This window comes from Urocitellus parryii, chromosome 13 (assembly GCF_045843805.1).
Source record: "Urocitellus parryii isolate mUroPar1 chromosome 13, mUroPar1.hap1, whole genome shotgun sequence".
NCBI lineage: Eukaryota > Metazoa > Chordata > Mammalia > Rodentia > Sciuridae > Urocitellus > Urocitellus parryii.
In genome coordinates this window covers 15,027,903-15,052,291 of record NC_135543.1, presented here as the reverse complement: position 1 = coordinate 15,052,291, position 24,389 = coordinate 15,027,903, and the positions used below count along the sequence as shown (strand labels likewise).

At 35.5% G+C, this 24,389-nt stretch overlaps 1 pseudogene; it reads right to left on the bottom strand.

Annotated features, from left to right (window-relative positions):
* Nucleotides 1-224: 224 nt before the first annotated feature.
* Nucleotides 225-24,389, bottom strand: part of LOC144250019 (RNA-binding protein EWS pseudogene) — a 37,506-nt pseudogene continuing 13,341 nt past the window's right edge.

Sequence of the window (24,389 nt, the reverse complement as noted above, 5' to 3'; positions counted from 1 at the left end):
AGGATCACAAGTTCAAAGTTAGTCTCAGCAGCTTAGTGAGGCCCTAAGCAATTTAGTGAGACCTGTCTCTAAATAAAAATAAAAGGGCTAGGGATATGACTCAGTGGTAAAAAGCACCCCTGGTTTAAGTCCCCAGTATAAATAAATAAATAAATAGATAAATATCAATCTGGTAATCCATGCAGCTCTCCAGGATCTCTGTGTTCAGGAGGGCCGGTCTCTTTTCATTTCTGATGCTGCTCTCCTTCATTCATTTCTCTTGGTCCTCCATGACCACATCCACCTCTCTCTCTCCCATCTGCATCAGAGGTCCAGGGAGAAGGTCCAGGGCACCTGGACCTCCTATAACTCCATGGAATGGTGGTGGCATCCTCTGTCCTCAGGGAATATACTGTTCTGTGGAGACTTCTTTTGAGCAAGAGAGACTCTCGGTTTGTTCCCTTGAAAATCTTTCCCATCAAACCACTCCACAGCAGTCTTGGCAGTTAGTGGGTCTTCAAAGGACACTGTGACATCACCTCTGGGCTTTTCTGTTTCCTTGCCTGGGTGGATATGGATCACGGGTCACCCAGTCTTTTGTTCCTCTTAACAACCCCACACTGCTTAAGTAATTCTGCCAGACCAGCAAGAGTCATATGTCATTTAATCCTTGCACATAAAATGCACTGATGATGTCAGTCTTCATGAGGGTCAAGGTCAAGGTCTGGTCCATCATCCATAGGTCGACTGGGCTTACTGAAGCCACCACACTGCAGCATCCATTCCACTACATCCTCCTCTCCACCCATCACTGCTTGTGCCTCTACAAGTGAATCCTCCTCTTCCCCTTCCCTGGTTATTGGGGTCACTCATGCTCCCCTTTTCTTCTGGCCGGGAAAATTTTCCAGACTCCACCCATAAACACCGATGCTACTGGGTGGTCCTGTTGCAATGAACTCTGCTTTCCGTAACTGTTGCTCTGTTGGTTGTGTTCACCTGGAGCCTGGCTGTAGGATTCAATCTGGGGTGGGGTAACTAGTGGGAGGCTCTTGCCCATAGCTATTGTGCTGTCCATAGCTGCTTAGTTGCTCATAGATGCTCTACTGAGAGTACCTGCATGGATCATAACTAGTCGGCTGTATAGAGGAATAGCTGGTAGGAGGATAAGATGGAGGTGTGGTGTCTAGGTGCATGGGGTAGCTCCAGGAACTACAGTCACTCTGTCCCTATCCTAGGCGAGGGTGATCGTAATCCCCTGTGCTAGACTGAGGTTGACTGGTCTCAGTGGGCTTGTCACAATCCTGAGTTCTTATAGATGTTGTGGCTGCTGACTCCTGACTATAAGTTGGGTAACCAGACTGAGTGCCACATGCAGACTGAGCTGCATAGAAGGCCTGGGTGGTGTCCTGAGCCAGTGTCATACCCCTGGACAGCCTGGCTGTGTCTGAGGGGCAGTTGGGGTAGTATAACCAGTGAGAGGCTGTCCATCTCAATTTGCATATATAGGCTGCCCATAGGTAGCCGAGGTCTGAGCCTGGGTTTAACTGACATCAGTCGGCTGTCCACAAGTTTCTTAGCTTTGTTGCCCATAATCCTGAGTGGTCTGCGCCTGTCCTTGAGTTGGCTGGGGCTGTTAGCTCTGTAGACCTGCTGGACGGCAGCGAGGCTGTGCTACTGTAATCTGTAGGTGCCATTTTTTCTCCTTCCTCCTGATTCTCTCAATATCCACCTCCTTCTCACTTTACCTCTCATAAGCTGCTTTTTGAAGTGAAAATATTGTTTTATACTCATTGATTCCTAAAATTGATACACAGAATTGTAAATTTTGAAGTAGTACCCTGTGATGTTTTGTCACACACATACATCGTATAGTGTTCAAACAGGGTCAGCAAGTTTATCCTCCAAAATTTTGCACTTATTTATGGTAAAAAAACATTTAGAATGCTTTCTTCTATTCTTTTTGTTGTTGTTGTTGGATGTTGCTATCTAGTCAACCTACTTTTAAAATGAAGCCCTAAAATTTACTTCTCTAGTTAATTGCATTTAAATTTATATAAGCAAAGTCTGGGACTTCTTGCTGTTATACATCCCTCAATTTGATATTTCAGGTTTTTTTTTTTTTTAAGAGAGAGAGAGAGAGAATTTTTAATATTTATTTTTTAGTTTTTCGGCGGACACAACATCTTTGTTTGTATGTGGTGCTGAGGATCGAACCCAGGCCTCACGCATGCCAGGCGAGGACGCTACCGCTTGAGCTACATCCCCAGCCCGATATTTCAGTTTTTTAAAAAGAATTTTGACCATTCCAATGCGCAATCTAGTGATGTTGTGTTTTATTTAAATTGTTGTTTTTATGGGCATTAATAATGTTAAGCTCCTTTTTATATGTATATTGATAGTTATTGTCTTTTCTAAATTAGCTGCTAGATTACTTTGTCAATTTTTATCATATTTGTCTTCTTGCTAATGAGTTGTAGAAATTGTGTATGTGTGTGCTTGTGTGTGTGTGTTTGATACAAACCCTTTCTGAAATATCAGTATTGCAAAAATTGCCACTCGGTATGCAGCTTGCCTATTCATTTTCTTAGTTTTTTGAATAGTAAATATGTTAAACTTTGATAAAGTCTAATTTATCATTTTTTCTTCTTTAATTATGATTTTATGCCTTGTCTTAGAAGCTATTGCCTATTTCCAGTCATAGAAACATTCTCAGATGTATTTATAGCAGTTTCATAATTTTAGCTTTTATAGTTATATCTGTGATGTCTTAAATTAAATTTTTGTATATAGTGTGAGACAGGAATAAAAATCCCTCTTCTTTTTCCGAAACAAATTGAAAACAGTTTCCTTTCTCCTACTGAATTAACTTTTTTGCTACTGTGAAAATCAATTGACTAGATATATGTGCCTCTCAACTCTCAGTTCTACTACATTGATCTATTTGCCTCCACATAGACTAGTACTTAGGTCTTGATCACTATTGCTTTCTATTAATTCTTGGAATCAAGTTGCTCAATTTCTCACACTTTTCATTTATCAATATTATTTTGGCTTTTCTGGTGTGTGTGTATTATTTGAGACTGTGTTTATTTTTTGACTGTTTGCATGTCGATATCTTTTGTGTAATTAGTTTGTTAATATCTACAAAAATACCAGGATTTCTACTGAGGTGAAGTGAATATGAATAGAGTGATTGAAATAGAACTGATGTCTATCAATAGTGAACCATCATCTATGAACATGGTATATTAATTTATTTCTTTTTATTTATTTCAGCATTTTGTTCAGTTTTAAATGTATGTGCATTATACATATTCTATAAAAATTATTTTAAAATATTTAATATTCTTGCTATCATTTATAATGATATTTTTACTATATTTTCAAATTTTTGGTTATTTCTACATAGAATTACAGTTGGTATTTGGATGTTGGGCTAGCATATTGCAACCTTGCTAAATTTACTTAGTTCCAGTGTAGGTTTGTTTGTTTTTATAAATCTCTCAGGATTTTTCTAAAACAAAAACATGCATTTTTCATTGTTTTTAAATATTATTAATAAAAGTAAACAAAACAGAAGAATAACATTGTTGATTCATCATTGCTAAGTGACTGAAGAAGGTAGAGCACATATTTTTCAAAGATGTTTCTCTTTTAAATCACTACAAAAATATTGTCAGATTCTAAATTCAGAATCAAATGAGCTTTGGTGTAGTGCTATTTGCACTAAGGAAACTTCTAAGTTAATTGCCTTGGATGGTATTTTAATCTTTTGTATTTTCTATTTTGTGTTCAATTGAATACATAAGAATATTATTTTTTTGCCAACCATGAAAGATGTGATAGAGACTACCTAAGAACTAGCTAGCTGATATTTTCACCAATGTTGACATAATGTTGAAGCATATACCATGTTTAATTTTAGTTGTCAATATCATAGAGAGTCTATAGTGATAATAATGAAGAATCTGGTTTGGAATTTTTAACAGATTTCAGAGAAAGTTACTCCTAAGTTGTCAATTCAGATAAATATTAAAAATAGAAAATTGGTCCTCTGGAGATTCTGAATTTTCTCCTTGAAAGCTGTTGGATGATGTTGATGTGAATTGCTTTGAGCTTGTCATAAATCTCAGGGATCAAACCTTTAAGTCAAAAATATGCATATTCCCTGTCATCACTTGGGTCAAGTTACTTCTCTTAGAAAGTACATCTTCAGATAAATCTTGCTAGTGTCAAATTTTGTCTTGATTATCAAATAAGCCAAGTCACGATGAGCCTCTATGACCAATGGTCTAACAAAAAGTATATGTGATGTTTACTATTAATCTTCCTGTCATCTAAAAAGTGACATTGATGTGGCATTGAGAAATTAAGATCCAGAATGGAAAACAAAGACAACATTTCAGAGTACTCTGAATTTTATTTGTTCTTTGGGGATATCATTTTGAAATATTCCAGCTTGCAGATACTCACAAGGGAGAGAGGCATCCAAAGATGCAAGATCCCCTGTGTTAAATTATGAATGCCGTGTACAGTTTCTGCTGCCCACCTGATGTGGAAAGATATGTGAGCAATTAATTTCTAGGGATGAAATACAATAAAATCATTTTATTCCAGTACTAGAAGAAATATAAAACAAGACAGGAATTTTACATATTATTTTCAAACAATGTTACAATTAGCCTCATCAATAATGGTAAAGCAAGCAAAGAGATAGCAAATTTTGTTTTCTTTCACTCTCTCTCAGAAGCACTTTTATTCAATATTAGTTTTTGTAGTGCCTGTTACATGAAATAAGGAACAAATATAAGATGAATTGAAAAATTATTAATAGCTGAGTTAATACACAAGAGGCAGAGTCTGGCCCTAATATTTTTCTTATATTTGAGATATGAAGTTTATCTAAGTTATGAAGACTAATGATAGAATGAACACTCATCTACACACTTCCAGCTTAACAAATAGCACATTAGTAATAATTTATGAGCTTCCTAGGAGGGCTTTGTGATTCTGCTACCTTGCCTTTCCCCCTGAACTGCAAGTTTATATTTCTACTGCTGCAGATATATTCATTTAGTCCTAAAAGCATATTATTCATTTTGAAGTGTTCTGAACTTTATAGAAACATTAGCCTTTCTGTGGATAATTCTTTTGCAAAATTTTAAAATAGTTTTTTGGGCCATTTACCTACCTTTGTACATGTGGGCATATTTAATTTTGTTACTGTTGCATAATATTCCATCACTTGAACACATGACAATCTGTTTATGCTCCCTTCTTCTGTGGGTATTTTATTTGTTTCAGTTTTCTCACTACCCTAAAAGATGATATGTGGAACATGTGCAAGAATCTCACTTAGGAGTAGAATTTGGGGGATCATTTTAAACCGTGTTCTAGCACATCACTTCAGTTTCTTGTTATGGTTTGCATCCACACAAGAAGAGGGCACTGATCTCTTGGTAGCATCTCCTAAGATGTTGTCACTTAAAATTTTGCTCACTCTAAACACAAGAAGCAGTGAAGTGTTTTAAATTCACATGACACTCACTGCTGGTGATTTTGAGCATCTAAATAAAGATTTATTGAACATCCGCATTCCCTCTGCCCAAAAATTTCTGTTCAGAATTTCTGCCCATTGTTTGAACTATCACCTTTTGCTTATTTATTTATAGTATTTCCTTTTATATTTTGGACAGTAACTCTCATTAGAGAATAGGTTCCACAATCATCTTCTTTCAGTCTGTAATTGCTTGTCACTCTCTTCATAAAATGTTAATGAATAGTCATTCTTAACTTTAATAAAACTCAACCTATTAGTTTATCACATCCACTTTTGAAATCATTCGAAAGTGTCCTCTGTCATAAAACTTCTAAGATTTATTTTATATCTGTAGCTAAAACTGGTGCTGACTTTTATGTATGAAGTAGATAAGAATCATATTTCAATTTTCATGTATGAAGAAAAATTATATATCCAAAATCCACCTATTTAATGCATCAGTAATATACCAAGTTTCTCATCAGTAATATACCAAGTTGACATTCTCAGAATATCATTTTAATACATTCACTATTCAATCAATTGATTTCTATACAAATACTAGATTTGTTGAATTAAGTTTTAAAATAAATGTTGAAATCTGCTAGTGTGGGCATTCTTGCCCATCATTCATGCTTTAGAAACATTTTAGCTAATTCTAACATTTACACATTTATTTTTCAAATGTTTTATTTTCTTTATAACTAACATGTGATAATTATATATGTTTATGAGGTACAGTGTGGCACCAATATATGTATACAATGTATAATCATCAAATCAGGATAACTCCCACTTCCCTCCTTATTATGTCATTATGTTTGAAGCCTTTGCACTCTCTCTTTCAGCTCTTCATAAAAATATGATTTATAAACTATAATAATTTTACTGTACTAGAAATTAGAACCATGATTTTAAGTTTTAAAAGAGCTCTGCTGCTATCTTATTAGAAATGCACTAAATCTTGGAAGAATTTGGAAAAAACCCAAACCTTACATCTATTCAATATTGAGTCTTCTCCATGAAGATGGTTTATCTCTTCAATTATATTTTAAATGTTTTTTTTAAAGTGAATCATAGGTATATATAATAGTGGGTTCATTCTGACAGCAGCCCACATGCCTGGAATACAATTTGTTCCACATTACCTCCTCCCTCCACTCCCCACTCCATTCCCATTCTTCTACTCCACTGGCCTTCCTGCATCTATTTTTTTTCCATAAATTGATACTTTATAGGTGTACATAAAGGTGGAATTCACCATGACAAATTCACATATGCACACTGCACAATTTGGTCAGCCTCATTCCCTTGTTCCTCCTCTTTCCTGTTCCTCTCCACTCCCCATTTATCCCCCTTCTACACTCCATTGATCTCCCTTCCATTTTCATGGTGTTCTCTCTCTCTCTCTCTCTCTCTCTCTCTCTCTCTCTCTCTCTCTCTCTCTCTCCTTATTTTATTCCAGCTTTCACATATTAGAGAAAACATTTGACCCTTGACTTATTTCACTTAGCAGGATGTTCTCCAGTTTCATCCTCTGTTGGCAAATGCCATTATTTTCTTCTTCTTAATGGCTGAGTAAAACTCCATTCTGTATATACACCACTTTTTCTTTATCCATTCATCTGTTGATGAGCACCTGAGCTGGTTCTATAATTTGCCTACTGTGATTCATGCTGCTATGAAGATTGATGTCCCTATATCTCTGTAATATACTGATTTTAGTTTTTGATAAATACTAAGAAGTGGAATAGCTGGATTATGTGATGGTTTCACTCCTAGTCTTTTCGGGGCATTTCCATATTGCTTTCCAAAGTGGTGGTACTAATTTGTGGTCCCATGAACAGTGTATTAACACACCTTTCTCCTACGTTCTTACCAGCATTTATTATTACTTGTATTATTGACATTCTAACTGGATCGAGATAAAATCTCAATGTAGTTTTGATTTGCATTTCTCTGATTTCTGGGGATGTCAAACTTTTTTTCATATATTTATTAGCCATTTGTGTTTCTTCTTTTGAGAAGTGTCTGCTCAGTTCTTTTGCCCATTTATTGATTGTGTAATTTGTTTTTTCAATATTAAGATGTTTAGGCTCTTAACAAAATCTAGATATTAATCCCCTTCAAAGAAATACCTGGCAAAGATTTTCTCCCATTCGGCAGGCTCTCTGTGTTCATAATTGTGTCCCTTGCTATACAGAAGCCTTTTAATTTGATACTATCTCACTTGGTTTTATTTGTTGAGCTTTAAGGATCTTGTTAAGGAAGTTGGTGCCTGCTCCATTACGATGGAGTATTGACCCCATGTTTTCTTCTCACAGTTGCAGTTTCTGGTCTAATCCCTAAGTCTTTGGTCTGCTTTGAGTTCACTTTTGTGTATGGTAAAAGACAGGGATTAGTTTCATTCTATACATGGATATACAGTTTTCCCAGCACCATTTGTTTAAAGGGCTAACTTTCCTCTAACATATATTTTTGGCACCTTTATCAAGTGTCCGATGACTGCATGTGGATTTATCTCTGTGACATCTATTCTATTCCACTGGTTTTCAAGTCCATTTTGATGCCAACATCATGTTTTTGTTACTATAACTCTGTATTATAATTGAGATCAGGTGTTATAATGCCTCCTGCATCACTCTTCTTGCTCAGGATTACTTTGGCTATTCTGGGTCTACTATTCTTTAAAATCAATTTAAGGACTGTTTTTTTTTTTTTTTCCTTTCTAGTTCTGTGAAAAATGGCATTGGTATTTGGATGGGGATTGCATTAAATCTCTATATTGCTTTTGGTAAAATGGCCAGTTGGACAATATTAACTCTGCCTATTTAAGAACCTGGGAAGTCTTTCCATCTTCTAACATCTTCTTTAATATCTTTCTTCAGTGTTTTATAGTTTTCATTGTAGACAGCTTTCAGTACCTTGATTAGATTTAGACCCAAGTATTTTATTTTTTGAAGTTATCATGAACAAGAGAGTCTTCCTGATTTCTTTTTCAGCATGTTCATTATTGGAGTATAGGGAAGCTATTGATTTTTATGTACATTGATCTTGTATCTTGCTACTTTGCCGAATTAGTTTATCAGCTCTAGATATCTTCTGGTGGAATTTTTGGGGTCTTCTAGATAGAATCATGTCATCAATAAACAGAACTTGACTTCTTTTTCTCTTTGTGTTTCTTTAATTTCCTACTCTTGTCTGATAGCTCTGAATAGAGTGTCAAGAACTATGTTGAATAAAAGTGGTGAGAGTGGATATCCTTATCCTTTTCCTGATTGTTGATGAAATGCTCTCAGTTTTTCCCCATTCAGTATTATGTTAGCTTTGAGTTTGTCATATGTATATTTACAATGTTGAAGTAAGTTCCTTCTATCTCTAGTTTCTCCAGTGTTTTTTTAAAATAAACTGGTGCTGGATTTTATCAAAGGCCTTTTCTGCATCTATTGATATGAACCTATGATATTTGTCCTTATTTCTATTATGAGATAAATTACATTCATTGACTTGCATATGTTGAACCAACCTTGTGCTCCTGGGCTGAAACCTATCCCATCATGGTACACTATCTGTTTTTTAGTGTGGCTTGGTAATATTAAGGATTTTTGCATCTATGTGTATTAGGGATGTTGATCTGTAGTTTCCTTTCTTTGATGTGTCTTGTCTGCTTTTGGTGTCAGAGTGATATTGGCTTTGTAAAATGTATTTGTGAGTACTCCCTTCCTTTCGATTTCATGGAGTAATTTGAGGAATATTGACATTAATTTTTATTTAAAAGTTTAGTAGAATATGGCTGAGAATCTGTCTGGTCTTGGGATTTTCTTTATTGGTAAGTTTTGAATTGCTGCTTCAATCTCATTGTTTGATATCAGTCTATATAGGTTATTTTTATCCTTATGGTTCAATTTTGGTAGATCATATGTTTCTAAAACATTGTCAATATCTTCTAGGTTTCCTGTTTGTTGGAGTATAAATTTTCAAAGTAGTTTCTAATGGTCCTCTGGATTTCAGAAATTTCTGTGTTGAGTTTCCTGTATCATTGCTAATTTTGGTGACTTGAGTCTTCCCTCTCTTTCTTTTGGTGAATTTGGCTGAGGGTCAATCAATCTTGTTTATCTTTTCGAGTTACTGAATCTTTCTTGCACTGATCCTTCATATTATTTTTTTATTGTCCATTTCATTAACTTCAGCTCTGATCTTAATTATTTTCTGTCTTGTACTGATTGTGAAATCCATTTGTTCTTCCTTTACTAGGGCCTTGACTAGGTAGGATACTGGGTTATTTATTTGGGATCTTTCTATTTTTTTAATGTAGGCCCTCAATGCTATTAATTTTCCTCTTAGAATTGCCTTCATATTGTCCCTAAGAGTTTGATATGCTGTATATCTATTCTCAACTGTTTTTAAGAATTTTTTTTTCATTTCTCCCCTGATCTTCTGTGACCTATTCCTCATTCAAAAGTGTATAATTTACTGTTCAGGTGTTGAAATAATTTGTTTTTAATCTTATTGTTGATTTCTAATTTTATTCCACTATGCTCTGGTAGAATGCAAGAAATTATAATTTTTTTCTTATATTGCAAAGATTTAATTTGTGTCCCAAAATATAATCTATTTTAGAGAAGATTTCATGTGCAACTGAGAAGAATGTGAATTCAGCTGTTGATAGATGAAACATTCTATAAATGCCTATTAGGTTCATTTGATTTAGCATATATTTTTCATTCTGAAGAGTCTTTACTTAGTTTATGTCTGGTTGGTATATTTATTGTTGAGAGGGGTGGGTGAGTCACTGAGTATTATTATATTGAAGTCTATTTGATTATTCATATGGCTTAGGTTTTTTTATGTATGTAAGGGCACTAATGTTAGAGGAATAAATATTTACAATAATCATATCTTATTTTTTGATGATTCCCTTAACCAGTATAAAGAGACCCTTTTTTCTTCTGATTAATTTTGACTTGACATCTACCCTATCAGATATGAGAGTAGCCACAATTGCTTGTTTTCTGTTTCCATTTTCAGTGTATATTTTTTCCATCCTTTCCCCTACTACTTGTAGATGCCTTTGTCTGTAAGATGAATATCTTGTAAACAACTTATGGTTGGGTCTGGCTGCTTTATCCATTCTGCCAATGCATTTCTTTAGATTGGAGACTTTAGAAAATTGGTATTCATGGTTATTGTGGAGATGATTTTAATTTCCTGCAATTTTATTTCTGATGCTTAATTAAATCATGATGCTTCTTTAACTGGCTATGCTTCTAGTCAAAGTCATCCATACAGTGGCTCTAATATTAAGTTTTCATTTCTTCTTCATGAAATATTTCACAGAATATGTTGATTTTTAGTGTTGGCTTAATGGTTATGGATTCTTTTAGTCTCTGCTTATCATGAAAAGCTTTTATATTATTTTCAGTGCTGAAGGATATTTTTACTGGATGTGGCAATCTTGTTTGGAGACCCTCTCTCCCCCCCTTTTTTAAGGATGTGGTATATATTATTCCAAACTCCTTGTTTTTAGGGCTGAGAAATCAGCACAACTGTTAATTGACTTATCTCTAAATGTGACCTGCTGTTTTTTTTTTTCTTGCAAATTTTAGTATTCTATCCTTGGTTTGTACATTAGGCAATTTTATTACAATGCATTTTGTAGAGGATTTTTTTAATCTTGTCTATTTGGGCTTTTACATGCCTCTCATATTTGGATTTTCACCTCATTTGTAAGTTTTGAAAATTTTTTCTAAAATTATTTCATTGCAAAGATTGTGCATTCCTTTAGGTTGTATTTCAATGTTGTCTTCTATGCCAATGATTCTTAGATTTGATCTCTTAAAGTTATCCCAGATTTCTTGAATATTCTGGCCATGGACTCTTAATATACTTCCCTATTGTCAAATTTATTTTCAAGACTATATACTATGTCTTTGAGGCTTAAGAATCTGTGCACAATCTGGTCTGATCAATTGGTGATGCTTTCAACTTATTTTTCAATTTATTTAGTCTTTATTTTCAAAATTTTAGTTGGATTCTCTTTTGGTTATCTCTCTTTCTGAAACGTTCTTTCACTTCCTGTATATTCTCTCTTGTTGTATCTCTTGGATTGTCTTTAGTTCATTGAACATTTTGATTATCAACTTTCTAAATTCTTTTTCTGTAACTTCCTCCACTGTGGTGTCCCTGGAGTCAATTGTGTTGTGAGTTTTGGGGGGTGACATATTCCCTTGATTTTTCATTTTTTTTAGTATTTCTATCCAGCCTCTGAGATAATTATCTATTCTACATTTACATGAGGGACTACCTCATCCACGTTTATATAAAGAACCAGGCCAAACCCAGTTAGCTCTGAGTCATCTCTTCCGAGCTTAGAAAGGACTGAAGAACAGGCTGATGCATTCCCCTGTCTCTGTCCCCCTCCCACCCTTAGCACACGTTCTGAGAATCCTAGAAAGAGGGGACATAAGGAAGGTCCATCCAAGAAGGGAGGGAAACTCATACAGACTTCCCTATAAAGTTTGAACACTTTGGTCAAAGGAGTTCAAATTGAGTGAAAATACTGACACCAAAACATTTGCCCAAAAGAGGACACATGGTTCTTTATAAGGATGCAGATTAAGTAGCTTGTGTTTCAATACTTCTGGACTATGATTGCAATTTTTGTTGTCTCTGGTTTCTGATGAGAATGTAAGTGATTCATACCATCCTTCCTTGTGTGTAATGTATTTTTCTTTACTTTTTTGTTATTTTTTTAAAAAGTTTTAATTTAGATATATTTCAGCATGATCTTCTTTCATCTTATCCTGTTTGGTATTGCTCAGCTTCTTCCATTTGTAAAGGTAAATTAGATGTTTTCTGTTATTATCTATTTAAACAGGTTTTTGCACAAAGTTTCTTTTATTTTTGGAGCTTCAGTGGCACATACATTGCACATTTAATATTGTCCCCCAATTCTTGATCTCTCTTTGGTTTCCCCTTGGCCATTTTATATGGTTTCTAGGTCCTTGTCATCTTTTATTTTCCTTTTCTATCGCATTGTTGTAATTGCTATTTTAATGTATTAATTGATTAAGTTGTTTTTCACCCTGAAAATCAGTCATGTGCAATTGTTTTCATTACTACTTGTTTGCTTAAAAAAAATGTCTTTTTAATAGACGAACTCTAGATAGGGCAGAGGGATGGGAGGGGAAAGAAGGGGGCATGGGGTTAGAAATGATGGTGGAATATGATGGACATTACTATCCAAAGTACATGTATGAAGACATGAATTGGTGTGAATATACTTTGCATATAACCATAGATATGAAAAATTATGCTCTATAAGCATAATAAGAATTGTAATGCATTCTGCTGTCATATATAAATTTAAAATTTAATTAAGATATATATATATATAATAAAAATAAAAAAATAAAAGGTAGCATCTATAGTAAAGAAAGAAAGAAAATATCAGTGTAATCTTTCACTTATTAAAGGAATAATAGCAATATTAAAAACAAGTTTATGCCAAAAGTTTAGTAATTAGTTGAAATGAAACAAAGTTCCTTCCTGGTAAATCCTAATCTGCTTAAATTGACATGGATTAAAAAAAGATCTGACTAAAATTTATTAAAGTTTGTTCAGAACTTGGCCATAAGAACAACTCCATATTTAGTTAGTTTAATTAGCAAATTCAAATGTCTCAGGAAAAATAAAACATTTCATAAACTCTTTAATAAAATATAGGAAAAGGAAAGTCCATGTAAAGATGTGAGAAAAAAAATGTTATGTTCATACAAGACTTATCCCAGGTAAGAAATTAGTTAACCATTTGAAAATCAATAAATATAATTTACCTTATCACCAAATTTTTAAAAATAAACCATATGATCACCTCAAATTATGCATAAAGTATATTTGAGGGCTGGGGTTGTGGCTCAGCAGTAGAGCGTTCGCCTAGCATGTGTGAGGCCCTGGGTTCAATCCTCAGCACTACATAAAGATAAATAAATAAAATGAAAGGTATTGTGTCCAACTACAACTTAAAAATAAATATTTTAAAATATATATATTTGACAAATTTTGACAGCCATTCAAGATAAAATTCCCAATATTTTAGTGAAAGAAGAGAATATCCTCAAAGGGAAAAAATTGTTCTATGCAAAACAGTGAACATCATACTTGAAATGAAAATACAAAATGCCTTTCCCTGAATTTAGGAAGAAGAACAACAAAAAATATTAATATTATCACATTGGTAATTAAGTTTTAGCATGAATTTTGGGGGACTTATTAAGACCATAGCAACATAAGAGAGTCTTTTTCAACATTAGATTAAGTAATGTTTTTTCTTAGGACCAAAAAAACAGGAAACATTAAAAACTCAATAAAACTTGAGTTTCATTAAGATTATATACTTTGGACTGCAAAAGGCAACATTAAAAAATGAAATGGCCAGTCTCAGGAGGGGAAGGATATTCAAATTATGTATTTTCTACAAAGAATATATATCTAAAATGTAATAATAACTCTCACAACTAAATATTTTAAAAAACTGCCTAATAAATAATGTGGAAATATTCTAATGGATATTTCACAAGGTATAAAAATAGTCACTAAACATATAAAAAGACATTCAAATTTATTAGTTAACCATTTATTATTAGTTAACAATTTTAACTATTTTAACAACAATTAAGAAAATTATTTGCACTTTGCAAATTGAGAGTGTAGTTTGCTTTGGGGAACTCCACTGCTGCTCCCCGAATGGCCACTGGGCAGCCTCTGTTTAGCCTTTCCCTTTGTACTTCTTGGATATTAATTGCTCCTGCCTATGAATCTCTTTGATTTTATACATATTCCTCTTGTAGAATTATATTATATATTTGGTATTATTCAAAAATAATATGTATACTATATCATGTTTGATGAACAGTATCAAAAAGACATTAGTTGGAGCACAGCAAGCATTATCAATTCCGTTTCATTACTCTTGAGTGGGGGAAGATGCGTAGCTGTGTAAACGTCAGCCTTTCTCACTAGATGCCACGCTCATCTACGACTCACTTGGTAACCTCAGCTCTGACAGAAGGCCTAGAACCTAAGGGGGAAACATTATTGTACATTAATTGAAATTAAACTTAATCAGGCTTGTATTTATTTAATTTAGTGAGAGATCTTATTTTCCAATTATAAGCCTCATAGAGTCAAGATGGGCAACAAAGTATATTGTGAAGGTTAAAGAAAAGCCTCATTGAAGAAGGGAACTTCAAAAGGCAGCTTCAAGTTCAAGTTACCTGTTAAAAACAAAAGACATTTCTACCATCCACCTCTTCTGTCCATGGCACTATTTCTTAGCCATGTCCTAACTTAAATTAGATCTTAATAAATAGGGATTTCCAAAAAGATGAACTATGTGTTCCTTAAATATTACACAGAGACATTCAGGCTTCTTAGAACTTTTGCAAAGAAATTTTCACATTTCAGAAGTGATTTTCAAACATCTCCGTTTTTGCTAATGCAAGATGCCATCATCAAAGCAAAACTTCAACAGCCAAATGGAACGAACAAGACTTGGAACAAAGATTTTTTTCAAGGCTACTACCATAGGCAAGAAGAACCAGAATTCAGCCTTAGCTTTTAAAAGAGTTGAAGTGCCTGTGGTGGAAGAGGTCAGAGGCAGCTGTGTTGGCTAATTAGCTGCACCCAAAGGAAAAATAAACTTTGTCTCTTCATCACAGGACAAAGTTTTCCACTTAGAAATAAGTGTCAACTGAAGGTAAGTTAGTTTACTACCTTCCACAGAAACTGGGAGATAAAGAGCATTATCATCATTGATGATTATTACATTTCAAGGCTGGCTCTCAGATCTCAGTCCTGGGTTACAAAACTAGCAAGACACTCTTAGAAGATTTGTACCTCAGAGGGGTAGAAAGACTTAATGGTGACAAATTGTCTAAAGAAAATAATCTTAAAGGAAAGAGCAGAGTCCTGAGTGGTTAGACCATCTAGATTCTGTAAGCAACTAGTAAGAGGAAGGTCACAGGGTAAAAGCCATCTCCAGTGCAGCTGTAGGAAATGCTAGGGCCACCTTGGTCACCATTGCCTTCCTTAGCTATCACTGTCACATTTCAGACATCAGCCATTAGCCTTGACTGTGGAAATTGTACTTACACCAAGAACAGGTCCCTTGATTAAGAGGAGTCAGCGGAGTGTGGGTGATAATATATGGTTTTCTTCTAATGCTCCAAGGCCAGAGCAAGGACACAATAGCTTCAAGTGGCTTGCTGCAGTTGTTCACATAAGTACTCTAATAGGGTTATTTTTTCCTAATTGATCAAGGCGACATCTTTCTTCCATTCAATAGTGATGAAAACGGAATTGATAATGCTTGCTGTGCTCCAGCGTTTCTTCTCCATACTGTTTGTCAAATGTGATGTAGCATACATATTATTTCGGGAGTAAGAGAGGTTGAATTTAATCAGTGCCTTTTGTTTTCTTGCTATTTGCTTTGATTGCTGCAGTTTAGCTGTTTGGTTCTGTGGAGTCATTATTTGTTCCTCCCCCTCCTTCTTTACTTTTCTTTGTTTCATTAGCATCTTTATTTTATGATTTCTTTATTCTTTGAGCTGTGGCGCTCAGTATTTAAATAATTTTTGCCTCTAAACTTTTTTTTTAAAATCAGAAACTTTTATTTCTAACTAGTTTGAATAAATCTGACCTAAACTTTAGAATTCTATTCTCTTATATATCCGAGAAAGAGTGGCATACTGCTGAATGATGTGGATATTGGCATAACACCCTTTGGTGTTTTTCTCATTGATTGCCTCTGTTGATGGTCTCACAACATCCACACTCTTTGTAGGGTCACTTTGCTGCTTGTCACCCTGCTGCTTGTTATCTGCTTGTGACCTTGTCACCTTATAAGGCAGAAACTATTTCCCCTCTCTTTGAACTAGTTCTGGTCTCACGGCTTGTATTGGCCAACAGAATGAAGCCTGGTGAGGCTTTTGTCAGTACTAAGCCTAGGACCTCTGGTGGCTGTCTGCATCTCTACCCAGTTGTTGGTGAATGTTGTACTATATGTACCAAGGTACCAAGATTAAGTACTAAAGGCATAAAGCAAATGTGAACTATGTCTCAGTCGACATGGGCATGTGAGAAATTAAAAAAAAACTAAGCTACATATATAATACAATTTGGTGTGTTATATTATTAGATAAGCACATGGGCATAGAGACGCAGGGATCAAATTGTGTTTCTTGTAGTGCTTGATACATGTGGGAATCTTGAATTAGGATGTGTAGAAACTAAGTATGTTCAAAAATTGTAACAGAAAAGCATTCTAGGAAACAGGAAAATTATCTCTGAATAGTGGAAGAGCAAAGGATACTGGATAAATGACAAATAGTTTTAAAAACTAATGGCTTACGTGGGTTTGGCAAAGACAAGTCTAAAAATTTAAGCAAAACAAACATCTGAATACACATACACACACATACACAACCCCTAAAAGGGATTAGAGCATAAATATCCTTATGTTTTATAAGTTTGATCTTCATTCTCAAAATAATAGAAACAAAATGAAGGTTAGAAAATCTATAGTTGAGAGGCACAGTGGTACATGTCTGCAATCCCAGTGTCTTGGGAGGCTGAAGCAGGAGGATTGCAAGTTCAAAGCCAGCCTCAGCAACTTAGTGAGGCCCAAAGCAACTTAGTAAGACCCTGCCTCAAAATAAAAATAAAAAAAATAAAAAATAAAGAGCTTGGGGTGTGGCTCAGTGATTAACTGTCCCTGGATTCAATCTCCGGTGCCAAAAAAAAAAAAAAAAAAAAAAGGAAATGAAAGAAAAACTACACTTGATGTGATGTGGATATTAAAAGCATTTCCGGAACTTTTTACTATAGCCATAAAGTAAGAAAATGGGGTTGGGGGACAGAAGAAAGAGCAATTCAGTAGAAGTCTGGTCAGTGAGCCAGGAGATAAAGGAGGAGGGTTGGTGTACCTGCAGCTATAGAGACAAAGCAAAGAAAAAGCAAAAGAATGGAGACCTGTACTAGTGTTCAAGGAGGTACTTCATTTAAGGATAATGAGAAATAGGAATGAAAGGAGGGAGGGAAGGAGGGAAGAAATGAGGGAGACAGAGAGGGCAGAGGAGGGAGGAGAAAAGAAAAAGAATAAAAGTGAAAAAACAACTTCCACTGGCCTATATAGAAGGAAACCCAGAAATTAAGATACTAAGTGACATAAGTTACATGACTAGGCGTTTTTGGGGAACTTCCAGAATATTCTGAGGCTGTGGCTTCCTGGTGAGTGTAAATGGAGAGATGGAAACAGCAGCATGGTAGGAACTTTGAACTCAGTCATGTTTGGAGACTAGATTTATGCTGCAAACTGTGAATACATCTTAACCTTTGGTTATGTCTTCATTGCACAGAGTTCCTCAAAAATATACCCCCGAAGGTCCACCATTCTTCTCAATCTTTGGGGATACCATATCTTTTTCTGTATTTCTTCAATTCAGGGGTCCTGGTGACCTCTCTAGACTAAAAGTAGCCATGTATAAAAGTGACACTATGCAAATCTTGATCCTGGCCTTAAAAGGCTCTAGTATCCTTCTTCTCATCCTTGGAACACTGAGACCAGGTGCACATGACTGAGCTGGCCTCCTGGAGGCTCAGAGGCTACATAGAACAAAAATGAACCATCCTGCTTATGCCCTCTCCGACAACCAGCACTACCTGACCAGGGAGCTGGTCAGAGGCACGGCACGAGTGAGCACAGCAGAGACCCAGAATGCACTTTCACAAATTGTGATCTACGTAGGTGGCTGTTGTTCTAAGCCATCATGTTGATAGTTTTGTAAACAATGAAAGCCAATGGATAACTATCTTAAAAACTATGTTTCCAGAGCATCTTGGCTTCCAATTGGAACAAGCATATTGCGACTGTTCCTGTTCTACATTCTGGAATAGTATCTGCATATTGAATTTGTGACATAGGAATAAAAAGCGAAGAAAATGAAGCAGGGTGGAAAGAAAATGATGACTTTCTACTTAACTAAACTAGGTAGGGATAAAATTGATAACCTTTATGGTTTGAATTCATAAGCCCATTTTACCCTCAATTTAGTTTTATGTCTTCAAAAGCTTTGGTTCAATTTTACAGATTTCATAAAAGAAATAATTTTCTTTTGAAATTTCGGAATTGCTCTTTGGTTCAATTAAACCTTGATGCCAGGACAACTAAAGCCGTTACCCAGTTGACTGTCCTGCATATCTTGGCCCAAGTGAATGCATACTGCATTTTTCCTTTATCTGCCTTGGATGAATTATTCATTGATTGAACTCACATTTCCAGGAACACAGATGGAAAATGGTTTAAAAAATGTCCCCTTTTAATAGAGCATTCTATTTTTTCCTCATTAAATGTCCTGGTATAGTTGACCATTGCTTCTAACCAACTATAGCTATGCCCCCCGTGGCTCATTATCAACATAGGTTCTTTTGCTCACATAACGTTCTTTTCTCAACACCTGAGCTTGCTACACCAGAAATGCCTTTACAATCCTCATATTTGAAATAATATTTTTATGTTCTTTCCCTGCCAAATGAAAAGTATGACTTCAGTATGTGGGGTTGGGAGAAATACTTGATTTCTTTTCCTTCTCTTCAACCTGCCTTCTTTTCTTCTGTTCTTCTTTGTTTCTTTGTTCATTTTCCAGAATACCCAGTTATTGTTTGTAGGTTGTTTATCAGCATGGCTTCCCATCCGATTTTTGCATTAACTCCTGCCTCTTTTAAATGTTTTATGTTTTGAGACCATGAAGATTTTTTTCCCTAGATTAAATTTTGCACAGTCAAAAGAAGGAATTTCGAAATCATGCACTTTGTATTCTAATCCAAGCTGTATCATGTTCCTGTTAGGAAAGAAGTCAAATAACCTAAATTATTCCCATTACCTTATCTGTAAGGCAAAGTTAATAACCCTATTTTAGAATAATGGTGTAAGAATCTAATTTGTATAAGTAAGAAAAATATTGGCGACATAGATGGTGCTTTAACGTTATAGAATTGTGAAGAGATGTCAAAGGAGTAAGACGAACAGTAAATTCCTAAAATAATTTGAAGTAGAAGAAGGATTTTCTTGAACTTATTTATTTATTTACTTACTTTGTATTGGGATTGAATCCAAGGGCGCTTAGCCTCTGAACAACATCCTCAGCCCTTTTTTATTTATTTAGAGACAGGGTCTCACTGAGTTGCTTAGGGCCTCGCTGAATTGCTGAGGCTGGCTTTGAATTCTTGATTCTCCTGTCTTAGCCTCCCAAGCTGCTGGGACTACAGGCAGGCACCACCAAACCCAGCTGGACTTAAAAATTTAAATGACCCTAGAAGGTAATAAAAATTAATAATTTTTTTAAAGGAGAGTTTTCTGGGAAGAAGTTTTTCAAATATTGGAGCTCCTAAAGGATATTTCTAGGGTCTTTTGAAGAGTTAAAGTTGAAGCTTCTGCATTTTCATGATTAATCTAAGCCATACATTCCAAGCCTGGAAGCTGTCATCTGTCTGTCTTACCTACGTACCTACCTAATTACCAACCTACCTTCACCTCGCTATCGACACACAGGCAGGCCTACACATTCTTCAGTAAGTCACGGAAAAGGCTTTTTTTTTTTTATTATGGTATTTTAACCTTCATCAGAGAAAAGTTGTCTTTAAAGAGAAAATATTTCTAATTCCATATTCACAGCTGTTCTTTGATTTTTCATCTCTTTTTAAACCACATTTTTTCACTTCATGAGCTTGGCACATATCTTATTCAAGAAAGTGTTATGCATTATCTAATGTACAAAGTAATATATATTTAAAATAGAGGTTTCATAGACAAAAAAAGATTAATTTGCTTTTTGTTCATCTCATTCTCCATTTTTCTCTTTATCATCACTTTTTTCTATGCTCTTTGGTAACTGAGAAAGACGTAATGAGGAAATTATAAGGAAAAAATTCACTGCCTCATGTGTCATAAGGTGAAATTAAGATTTCAACCCTTTCTGGTAGCTGAGCTGCCTTGGATGTTATTTATTGCAAGAGTAACAGATACAGTTTATTTTTAAAGTTGTAGAATTGGTTAGATGACAGAATCACTAGGTCTGCATTTTCTCTTTGTGGTCTCCAGAGGGCAGTGTTCATTCCTCCAACACAGTAGGAGACTCACAATAGCCACCTATTTGTAACTACCTACTAACCTCCTACCTCACCCACTGACTTCATACCCATTCTTTTGGGTAGAAATTAGAAAAACCCCAACGACAAAGGTTTATTTATAATGAATATATAAATATATTGTGGTTTAAGAAAAGTTATTAGCTGCTTCCTTTGCATTTCTGAAAGAGCAGATAACCATGTAGCCAACTAATTCTTCTTCTGAACCTCCCATAATAGTAAATACTGAAAAGAATTATTTTACTTTCCTTTATAAATAAATAGCATTTCGATAGATATTGGAAATTGCCCTATTCCCTATACAACCAAAAAGACAGATCTAGAAAATTGAAACTGATTTTCACCAGGATGACAAGTTCTCTGAGAAAGAAGTGTAGTGTGGTGACACACGTTGGACAACACTCAGGTCCCTGGTGCGTGGCAGGGAGGACTTAGATACTCCCTCTGTAGAGGATTTTCTTTTATATTTACTGGTTACATTGTTAATATCAAGACCAATAGGCAACCACTTACAAGCTATTTAGTATTATTTTAACAGTTGGGGAATGTGGGGAGATAAAACTTTTATTTAACTAACAAAACTTTTAACAGTTATCAAAATGATCATTTCACAGAGACTATTTCAATTAAGTTAGAGAAGAGAACCTTGAATAGGAGTACTGAAAATTTGAAGCAAGTGGGGAGATTCTGGTTACAGGAGAACATCCTCTGCTTTATTTCTATTATTTTTCCCCTTAGTCCCTCTATGCCTAGCTGCACTGGTCTTGGGGCTTTGTGGAAATCCCAGGTTATTTCCTCACTGGGATGATTGAATTTGCCATTATAAACTAAGAATTCTCCTCCCTCACATACCTACTATGTTGCTTCTTCCACTGTCTTTAATTGTTTAATGAAAGTTCACCTTTGAGAGGTTTTCCCTGTCCACTCTGCCTGACAACTAACGCGCTACTTTCTTTACCTTTCTGATGTTTCATTTTCCCCTGAGCTCTTACACTCCACACTGTTACAGGACAGGATTGACTCTTTGCCCACCATCAGTGTTCCTCATTGCAGCATTTCCATGTGCACACTGACTTTTGTTTGCAGTTGTATTTTCAGCACCCAGGACAGCGCCCCTCCCTGGCTTTCCATCAATTCCTAGTGAAGGAGGGAATTGTTTTGTGGCTCCTCAGGAGGAGCTTGGACTACAGCCTGCAAGAGTAAGTCTAGAGGTGATGTTCTCCTGACATTTTATTCTTCGTATGTGAACTAGTTTCTCTTTTGAAGAAGAGATTTTTATTGTTCTGTAATAAACTCTGCCTTAGCCTTTGCTTTTTACTTGAGCAAAACTTACCTTTTATAGGTTTGTAATTTAACAGCCTAAAATACAATAATCTGTTGTAAGGCACATTGGCAATTTTGACCTGAGTATCACTGAATATGTTGGGTACAGAGATATAGTAAATAATCTCAAAGACCTTTGTCTTGAACTAATACATTTGCATGTAACTAACACTAACCCTAGAAAATGCATCTACTGGTTTTCCTAGGCTGAGATGTCTTCTCTAAGCATATCATGCTTTTTTTTTTTAAATTGTGTTTATGATAATCCTGTTCACTGCTGATTTGTGGGATGTTTTAGGTGAATGATGAAAAACAAAGATATTTTATAAAGAAAACATCTATCATTTAAGGGAGCTGCTCTAATGGGGAAGGGAAATATTATTTTACAACATTAATTATTCCTTCACGCAGAGTTACTTTGTACAGGACCCATTCACATGTAGATGCGTATTTAGAACTATATACATAATGACTTATAAATTATAGTGCCTCAAAGAGTCTTGCCATGTTTCTCCATAGGATGTCTATTTATGGTTTTCTTTGAACAAATGCCTTTGAATCAAACCAGTTGGTTCTTTTTCTGCTTAGCCATATGCCTGTCCCCAGTGGAAATAATACATGCCACGGAAACCCACTGATACTCATCCACCAAAAATATGTTAGTCGAATTTTCTCTTTGGAACCGGATAAAGTTGGAATTCACTGCAGCTGACTTAGAATGTATTGTTAGGTGTTTTTGTGCTGTCTGACTTTCTGATATGCCAAACACTTTTAATGATTAAAACCATTTTACATAATAAGGGGCTTTGTGGTGAAAATGATTGACTAGTTGCTATCTGCAAACAGCAATTTATAACCAAAAGGGACTCTTTAAGATCCTTAAAATAATTGGTAGCTCATTATTTGGATCAAATTGCTGAGTTTAGCTTTTCATTTGAGTTTTAGTAAGGCCACATTTACCAACTATTAGTGTAGGCCTGGTAAATGAGCACTCTCCTGCATATCACTCCTTCAAAATGACAGAATGACAGTGGAGCTATATATGGATGAAGAAGGTGCAAAGGCTTAATAATGCAATTAACTAAAACAGCATTCCATAATAAGGAGGCCTGCTCCCACTTTCAGAGGGTAATCTCTGCACTAAAGTTGCCTTACAAGGGACTCAAGAACAGAGTAGCTAAAATGGTGCTGTTTGGAACTTGGCGCTGAATGAGCACAAGGAGTGACCCCATTTATGGCCACAGAGCTCTTTACAGTTGCATGGCCACAATCACCCTATAGTTCACTCAGCTCTTAATAACCAGCATCCATTAGTTAAATGTGGGCAGGGACGCATGACAGAATGGGTCAGTGCCGCTGCTCAGGACACAGAGCAGTGCTGCTGGTAGGTTCTCTGTCAGCTCACATGAAGGGCAATATCTGTAGTTGTTCTACAAAAGGCACCCAGACTCCAACACGGGAGGGAATTCCTGACATCTATTAGGTCTTGTTCTAGATGCTTCGGCTGAAACAATCCTAATCTCCACAATAACACTACTGGGCTTTATTATTCCTAATTTAGATATGAGGGCTCTGATCTTCAGAGTTAATAAATCAAACTATTTTGATTTTTACCTGAGATTATTTGACTCCAATATATGATATCTATCTACTTAACCAACCTTCCTTCTTAAAATATTTAGGGTTTCAAAGGAAACACATCTCTCCTGTCTATGTTCCTAGGTGATGTGATGCTTCTGTGATCGCTCCAGTAGCTCCTAACTAAGGGCTGGAATGACACATGAGCGAGCAGGTTGGCCTGATGGGCTCAGTAGGCAGGTCCCTCTGAGCAGGTGTGCAGGCTGTGAGCAGGGCAGAGACAAGCTCCTTGCTGTTATCATGCAACGTGTTATTTCAGGGCAAATTTATGCCTCTCCTAGGGAGCCTTCTAGAGTAATAATCTCTGACAAATGGCGATTCTGTTACACCAAGGCTCCCCAAATAGCTCCACCTGAATTATTTTGCATGTAAATTACAGTGCTCATCTTAAAGAAGAACCCGATAGATTGAACTACATTCTTACTCATTAAGAGTGAAAAGAAAAATGTCACAATTTGTTAAGAACATCTTTCAATCATTCTATATTCCCTACCCCCACAGTGTTAATTTTCCTGCAGTAGATTTTAGAAAATTGGGCTCCCCTGCATATATATATATATAAAATTTTATGGGCCGGGGATGTGGCTCAAGCGGTAGCACGCTCGCCTGGCATGCGTGCGGCCCGGGTTCGATCCTCAGCACCACATACCAACAAAGATGTTGTGTCTGCCGAGAACTAAAAAATAAATATTAAAATTCTAAAAAA